This window comes from Fragaria vesca, linkage group LG1 (genome assembly GCF_000184155.1).
Source record: "Fragaria vesca subsp. vesca linkage group LG1, FraVesHawaii_1.0, whole genome shotgun sequence".
NCBI classification, from domain to species: domain Eukaryota; kingdom Viridiplantae; phylum Streptophyta; class Magnoliopsida; order Rosales; family Rosaceae; genus Fragaria; species Fragaria vesca.
This window is the reverse complement of record NC_020491.1, coordinates 186,885-195,458: the sequence shown is the minus strand read 5'-3', so window position 1 is coordinate 195,458 and position 8,574 is coordinate 186,885.

Sequence of the window (8,574 nt, the reverse complement as noted above, 5' to 3'; positions counted from 1 at the left end):
GAGAGAGAGAGAGGTGGAGAAGATTGTGAGTGATAGAAGAAAGTGCAGTAGTGATCTAATTGAATTGGGTAATGAAATGGGGGATTTTATAGCCAGCAAGGTATGGCAAAGCTAGTCTCTGTTCCTCTGGCTTCTTTGGTTGTTCCCCACGTCACCGCTTGTATTGTTTGTACCACACATGGAAGCTTGTATTAATTCGACCAAGCTCTACTAAAATGACGAAAATCTTTGTCTTCCCATGCAGACCATATTGTGCTCTCTTTGTTTTCTTTTTCAAGATTTTACTACTGACGAGTACTTTCTTTTTACCTTGGCCAAACAGCAAAACCCAAATATATTTTCTACCTACTGGAGTACTGGGTATATATAATGCAATATGGCCACCGGAATAAAGTACTAACTGGTCTCTAGAATTTATCGATCTGGTCGATCTGTAGAACACTAACCACATTGATCAATTTTCTAAATTTTAGATCCTTAATTATTAACCATTAATGAAATGTAATTACAAATTAGTTTGCATCAAAGAAAAGATTAGGTGCTTTCTTCTACCACTTTATGTCTAACCCTAGCTTGATCATTTGTTATATCAGGTGGTGACAATATGTAGATCGAAACAGATCATGAACATTCAAGAATGGAGGTCAGATGTATGTTATTATCTATTACAAATTTTTCGAAATTCTTCTCATTGATACGTAGGTGCCAAGTTGATACAATTAACACTCCATGGCTTGCTTTCTTCACTTAAAACGTGCATTCTAAAACGATCAAATTGCATACTTTTTCATTTCAATTGGGGTAAGATCGATCAATCGATGGTGACATCAAGTATTGTACTTATTATGAAATCAGTGTAAGGCAAAGTGAAGAGATGTGCTTCTATGAACTGTACAGCACTGTTTCTTCACCATCTTTTACATAGCTCTCTGCACTATGTATGATTCTTCCGCTTCCACTAAGTAAAAGAGCTGGATCAGTAAAATCAACTTTAAAGGCCATATATATAAATGACATGTATAAAAGCTGGCAATAGTACACCAAAGTTATTGTTTTCCTACTAAGCATGGTAATAATCGACTGGAGGAGAAGATTAGTGTTCATTAGAATTTGGTTCTTCTACCCTTGTTGTTTTCCAGAAGTGTGTTTATGGAGATGATAGATTTGATAACATTCATGGATTTATTGAAAGGAAATGAAGAAAGAAGAAGACTGAAAGAAAAGAACGCAAGAGAGATATCGACTACATTGTGAATGATCTAATTAATCTAAAGAGTATTACAATTCCTACATATATAGGAGAATTATGCTAGAGACTGAAATACCATTCTAAATATATATCCCTATATTCCTAACACTCCCCCTCGATCATATGCTTGGGCATCAAGCATAATGGTTGCAATACATCATAACAGCAGGACTGGTTCTCCTTCAATGGCCAACATAAGCAACATCACTCAAGGCATTCCAGCAATAGTATCATAAGCTTCAATGAGAATGTAAATCGACCCCCATGATCAATGCATATAGTGCCATCAGAACTTATAACTCCATTGAGCACAATCAAATATTGACCGCCTTGATTACCTTCAGTTCTCCAAAAGAATTATAATGCTCAGAGAGAGGCCAAAGCCTTGTAGAAACTGAAAGGGGACCAATCTGAGTTGAAGCACTACCATAACCTTGTTCTTGGCAATCAACAGATGTAGAGAAAGCCCTGCCACAACAATCATACACACACAACGTATGGAACTATTGCAAAGAACATCCCAGCAAATCCATTATACTTGAATCATGATCAGAAGAAGGCATTTCCAGGAGCTCCATTTCAATCCCACCTAGCAATCCAACGTGTTTCTTACTTTCTCTATTGTTTCTTGAGCCATCTGTACTTGTGCTTTGGCTACAGTAGAAAAAGGAACTATGTGTAGGCTGCTTCTGAATTTTCATTGATCAGTAGATTAATTAGGACATATATCTATACAGCCATGAGGCCAAACCACGAAACCCGTCAACAGAAATAGTGTCCAAAAATTGATGATTACTCCTTGTAGCCATTGTACTCCATATGTGATGTCCCATCTTCAACACAAATAGTGTCCAATCAAGATTTTCTAGCTCTAAACCTCAAATAAGAAAGTCTGGAGCAGATTTAAGAGATGAAGAAATGATTTGTTTCTGAATTACTCACAACATGAAATCTGCCTCAAACACTTCTGCATTAATTGCCAAACTTCTAAGCTGTTGTCTAATGTGTCTCCATCTACTACCCAATTTGAACTTTGTTGTGACTCATTGCAATATTTTCTTTAAAGTTTGTTATACAGAGGCCACCACCTCTATTACAATTCTATAAACATAAACGAAGGCTACTACCTCCATTATGTTTCTACAATACCACATAACTACGAAGGCCACCACCTCCAAAGTTGTCTACAATTCCACATAACTACGAAGGCCACCACCTCCAAAGTTATCTACAATTCCACATACATTACAAAGACTACCACCACCAAAGTTATGTTGTATTGCAGGGTCTGTATCTCAAACATTTTTGCGGTAGGAGAACACTAAACAACAACCATCAACCTTATGTCACCAAACATTCATCACTAAGCAGCATAATGTGGCAATAATACAGGTAGATATGACAATTCAGAAACTCCAGGTAGAAGACATAATACCATAGGAAGCAACATAACAAACTAGACATCTCCATTCTCAAAAATTTGCCACAACAGATCATATTGATATTAGAAACTCCCAGCCATATAACACCAAAAGATGATTCGCACAGATTTGAACATCTCAATCATCCTAAGTAGAAAATCCAAGACAACATGAACTCTCTGATATAATTAATCATCATCATCTTCAACAAACAACTCTCACCAAATAACTAGATAGCAACAATTATCAATATATGACCATCAATTCCATCAATTTGTCCATATCAACACATGAAAACACCAATAATAATAAATCATATCCACTAAGTATAATGGAAACAATTTAGTGTTACTGAATTTCATCGAGAATTAGATGAAAGAACGCACACCAGGTGTTTGACGAAATGTTCACTGAGATGACAGCGTGATTCTGTATTACTGAGTGAATTACCGAATCAACTTCCATTCAAAACGCAGATCCCCGGTGTCCGATGAGTGAACCAAGCAAAACTAGACTCCCGACGAAGCAAACTTGAGCGAACGATAACTGCGACAATAAAACTCTGAACCATAGATGAAGGATGATGAGATGATGCTCAAGCTTTGAGCGATAATCCATGACAGAGGCTTCACGATTCAGGAGATAACAAATTTGGGGGTTAGGGTTAGAAATTGGGGATAAATCGAATCTACTGAAACTGATAAAAGCGGAAGCGATTAAAAATATGAAGAGGTCCACAAGATCAAGAGCCGTAGCTCTGATACCATGATAACATTCATGGATTTATTGAAAGGAAATGAAGAAAGAAGAAGACTAAAACAAAAGAATGCAAGTGCTTAATCCAAAGAGTATTACAATTCCTAGATATATAGGAGAATTATGCTAAAGACTGAAATACCCTTCTAAATATATATCCCTATATTTCTAACAAGATTCGTGTAATTCAGGAGATGCAAGTGCTTACAATCTACGTACCTAACTATAGAGCAGGCTATTCGAAGCATAATGACTTTTACGAAGGCAGGCAGTGGAGAGCAATAACGTCGAATTAGAGTCGTTCAAACTATATAAGCATGTCCAGCCCTTTGTTTCAAAAAAAAAAAAAAAAAAAAACTATATAAGCATGTCGCAGTACGTCTCTCTTTCGGTCTTTCTATATCCGTTATTTTTACCTTCGTTCTAATTCAGCAAACTTAAGGTGGTTCAGTCGGGAAAAAAGAAAAAGAAAAACGAATAAAAGAAACTTAAGGTGTTTTGAAGGTCGTACATGTTAGAGAGGCTAGGAGGCTAAGAATAGTGACAAATGAATTATAAATGAGTGGATAATACTCAATTGTACGCACCTATGCATTTTCTGTTTAAAACCTAACATATTATAGGTGGTTAAGTTTAGAGAATGCCAGTACAATAATGATTCACGGGCCATACTTGTCGGTTTTTAATATATAAAGACTCATAAAACTAGGTATTGTTTTCTCAAAGTCACAATTTGCAAAGAGAGACGATTGCTTTCCTCCCCTCTAAAAGCATAGGTGCACTAGGGTCAATTTCTACTACCGCCTCTTTTGCTCCGTCCAATGGCATGTCATCGAGTTAAATCTTCTCGATGTCCATACTGATTTGCTTCCCTAGCTATTAGGGTGGGAGCGGGTCTAATTCAGTTCTCGATCTTCAACGTCATTGGAGGTAAATTGGATTCACAGTGGTTTTTCATGGTCGAGCTTAGGTTTAGCTTGGCTAGATACCAATAAATGTCGAGTGAGGCTAACCATTCTGATTTGATACACTTACAATGCATCAGAGTTAAGTGTTGAATCTCATTAATTAGTATAGTGTTAGGAAACCGTCTCTAGTATCCACGACCCAAATCCTAGTATCTAATTCATCATAAGAGTACCTGGTTTGTTTTGGGTTTTTAACTTATGTTTCTTTAGCAAATCACAAATAGGGGGTCAAATAGGGGTCTAGTTTTACCTCCAAATTTGCTATGTATAACTCTTTTACTTAGTACACCTCTATTTCATTTACTTTTTAGTATACATAGAAACCTACAACTTTATACCTTTAATTACACCACGAAGAGCCGAGGACATGGTGTTTGTGCATACTAATGTTTAACTTTTATGAATGAGAACTTCACAATACAAGAATGGAGCACTACTAGAAAAATGTAATCACATGCACAACACGTATCACACAACTGTTCAGGAGTCCACCGTTGCGTGAGTACGTGAACTGTTTTATACAACACAAAGTTATGAGTTTCTGTTGTATGATGATACCGAATTGAAAAAAAAAATCCAAAATTTGTCGCACAACATGGCTACACATTTTTGGTTGTATGAATGATGAAAAACTTGGCGGCAGAATTCCGCCTCACTGAACTCAAAATTGTGCAAGGCACTAGATGTTTGGGCAACAAAGTTTTATCATTTTGTTGCATGATAATGTCACAATATCTACAATGTAGTACCTAATGCAACATGAAAATACATGTATAACATATTTATAAGTTCTGTTGTGTGAAGTTTTATGTCATTGGTCCAAATGCATGTGTCAAACTCATTTTGACTCCGATGGCTCAAATTCATCCTCTCCAAGTGGGAAATTTGCCTCTATTTCGTTTGGCTTTTAAGAGCATGTGTGTTAAAATCCCACAACAACTGAATTATTTTTGTTGTCTAAGCATTTTCGACTTTCTACTAGAGAATACCAGGTGCAAGGTTAGAAAATTTGTACAGGAGTTTTGTTGTAGGAACCAGTGTCAAACGCTCTAATTAGCCTTGCGCATAAGTTCCCAACACCTTAAGCTTACCCCGGAATGTGTGGTTTGATCCGGTGCGCACTTCTGGAAGCTTCCTTTTGTGTCAGGTTGTCAACAGCCACAAAGACAATTTGCCCCGCTCCACTACTATAAATAGGCGCTTAGCCTCACAAACGAATGTAACGAACTCATTCCCCACTTTGAGTTACAAATTATCCGCCTAGATGCTCCAAGTATTCACTATAACATAGTGCATAGCCACTTTTGACAGCTTTGTGAATCGAACTCAGATTGGGGGTTTCTTACCTGACACCCGACCACTAAACCTCTCCATTCATTTTGCTTGAACTTATCGTTAAACAATATGATCCATGGACTTTTGAATATTATGTTTTTCAATTGCTTATTTGAATTGAATATTATATCATTGAAATCCTACTTATCCCTTTTTGGCTATGGAAGGTTAGAGTAATTATTTTTCTTTATAAAGCACAAAGCTTTTCCCACTACATTATTCCTTACGTTGCTATTTAGGTTGGGAGTTTGTGCAATGCTAAAGAAGTAACTAAAAATGTTTTGGGAGCATCTGAAGTTAAAAAGGCAATTGAAGAATTTGATGCAGTAATCAAGAATCACTAGGCCATATACATCATCAGACGACACTTTTCAGACGACATATTTTAGACGATTTTGAGTTTGTGTCGTCTGATTAATTTTTCGACCCTTCAGACGACATTTGTGAAGTATAAGTCGTATGAGTGCCATGCTCCCTTCATACTTCTGGATGTTGCTCAATTTGTCTGTGATATGCAAAATTTCAGACGACATATATATGCAGTGTAAAAAAGCAATATTTAGCAACTTTATAGTAATACGTCGGACAACATATAAAAGTTGTCTGTGAAAGAATGTGAAATCTACTTTTAATCCCCTTTTTATGTACTTCATCCAACAACATATTAATGTCGTCTGAAACAACCATAAATCTTTGATTTATACCTCCATTTTGAACCCTTAAATTCACTTATTCAGATGACAAACAAATGACGTATAATAAACCCATAAAATTGAGTGTACGAACCTTGTAATGTATAACTTCAGACGACATATGAAAGTGGTCTCTCTGACCCTAAAATACTCAATTTATAATTAAATATTGAGTTTGGTTACCTTTTATTGTATTTAATAAGATGACATATAAATGTCGTCTGAGGGAACCTGATATATAAGGTTGAAAAATGGCTTAACCTATTAATCTATTCATTAGACGAGGTTAATATGTCGTCTGTATGAACTTGAAATATTCAATTCATTTGAGTTTGGGAGAGGGTGCCAACCTTAATGTATTCATCGCACAACATAAAAATGTCGTCTGGACCTGAAATATTTGAATTTGGGAGCCGGAATTTTCCCTCGCTTTTCTTCAATGTGAGACGGCGATTATATGTCGTCTAAGGTTGTAAATAAGTGGTCAACATAAATTGTGCATATTTTCCAAACGGAAACGCTCTTATCTCCTCCGACTAAAACTTATATTTTTGATTAGCCGGTACTCAAACTCTTGTTAAGAGTAGGAAAACATATATCTGTAATAGTTTGGACACTTTGATGAAACGATTATGTACTTCTCCTTGTGGAAGCTATAAGAAAGTTTATGTATATATGAAGTTGACTCTAATGATCGAGACCTATAAGTTATCGAAAATGGATAAATTTTCTTCCACATACATATTTAAGTACTACGATCATATCCAACGGTCAGATTAGGTAAATTTTGTTTCTTGCATATAGTTGTCTTATAAAGATGTATGTTTACATAGAACTTAGTAAACATGTTATAGCACATTAGTACGCACGTTGTGATTCAAACGATGGAAATAATTTTTTTTAAGTTTGAGTGTCAGATGTCAACATAATAGTGAATTATGGGTGTAGAACAAAATTCAAGCATTTTCGATAAAGTTCAGATCTCGGTCGATGCGGTTAACGTGAATGGAATCTTTCTTAGTAATTTCAGACGATATATATATGTTGTCTGAAAAATACTTTTAAAAGTCAACACTTTTATCTAAACGAAAACCCTCTTATCTAGACCGACTAATACTTAAAGTTGAGATTCGTCAATTCTAGCTTATACCCTCATTTAGTGTCAACGAAACTATTTCGAGTTGACGCCTCAAAAGACCAAAAAGGTTGACTTTTTGTCCTGTTGCCTTTTTGAACGTTGTGGAGTACGAATGTTTAAATCAAGTTTTTATGAACGTTGTGGAGTACGAACGTATAAATCAAGTTTTTAGTGTTACGAAGAAACGAGTGTAAATTAAAGTCGAGCTTAAAATAGAGAGAAATTTCTAGACAAGTCTTGAAACTTAGTCGTGGGGGCAATTTTGTCATTTCACACGCATAAGTATACAAAGGATGTAAAAAAACCCTAGCACTCCAAAACTCTCCCTCTCCCTCTCAGCCGCATCCCTCTTTTCTATCTCTCTCCCTCTCTCGAACTCTCTCGATCTCTCTCTGTGCTTTCCTCTGCCAACGTCGGAAATGGTAGCTCCGGCCACCATCTCACCCAATCACCTCCACCAATCGATTCACCGCTTAAACTAAGCCATACCCAACCCAAATCAACAACCTGCAACTACCCCAATGTCGGTCCTCAATCCCTAGACATCCACTTTTTGCGGAGATCGATGGAGGAGGATGGTGACTGTCCTTCTCTGTTTTTCGGCGAGGGCTTGGGCTCCGGTCACCGATCCACCTAGTGATTGTGAGACCCTAGCCTTCCTCCTCTCTTCCTTTTGCACAGTCTAGTGCTTTATTTCCTTCAATTGAGACCTAACTCAGAAATCCCCTTTTGTGTTTCTGGGTTTCTTGAGCTTCTTTTCCGACGATTGTGTTATTCGTGTTCTGGTGGCGACCACGAGCTCCGACGAGTGTAGTTCATCCTTGGCGAAGTCAGGACTTAGAGTTGGGAAGCTTTGGGGCAGCTGCTGTTATGCAGCATCGTGGCAGAGGGACTGCTTATTGATTTCAAGCAAGGAGAGGTTGCTGGGTTTGAGTGGTGTTCAGATTGGAGGTAAGGAGTTCGATTTGGTCGGCTGTGTTGTTGTTTGTGTTGCGGTTATTTAGTTGGATTGTGA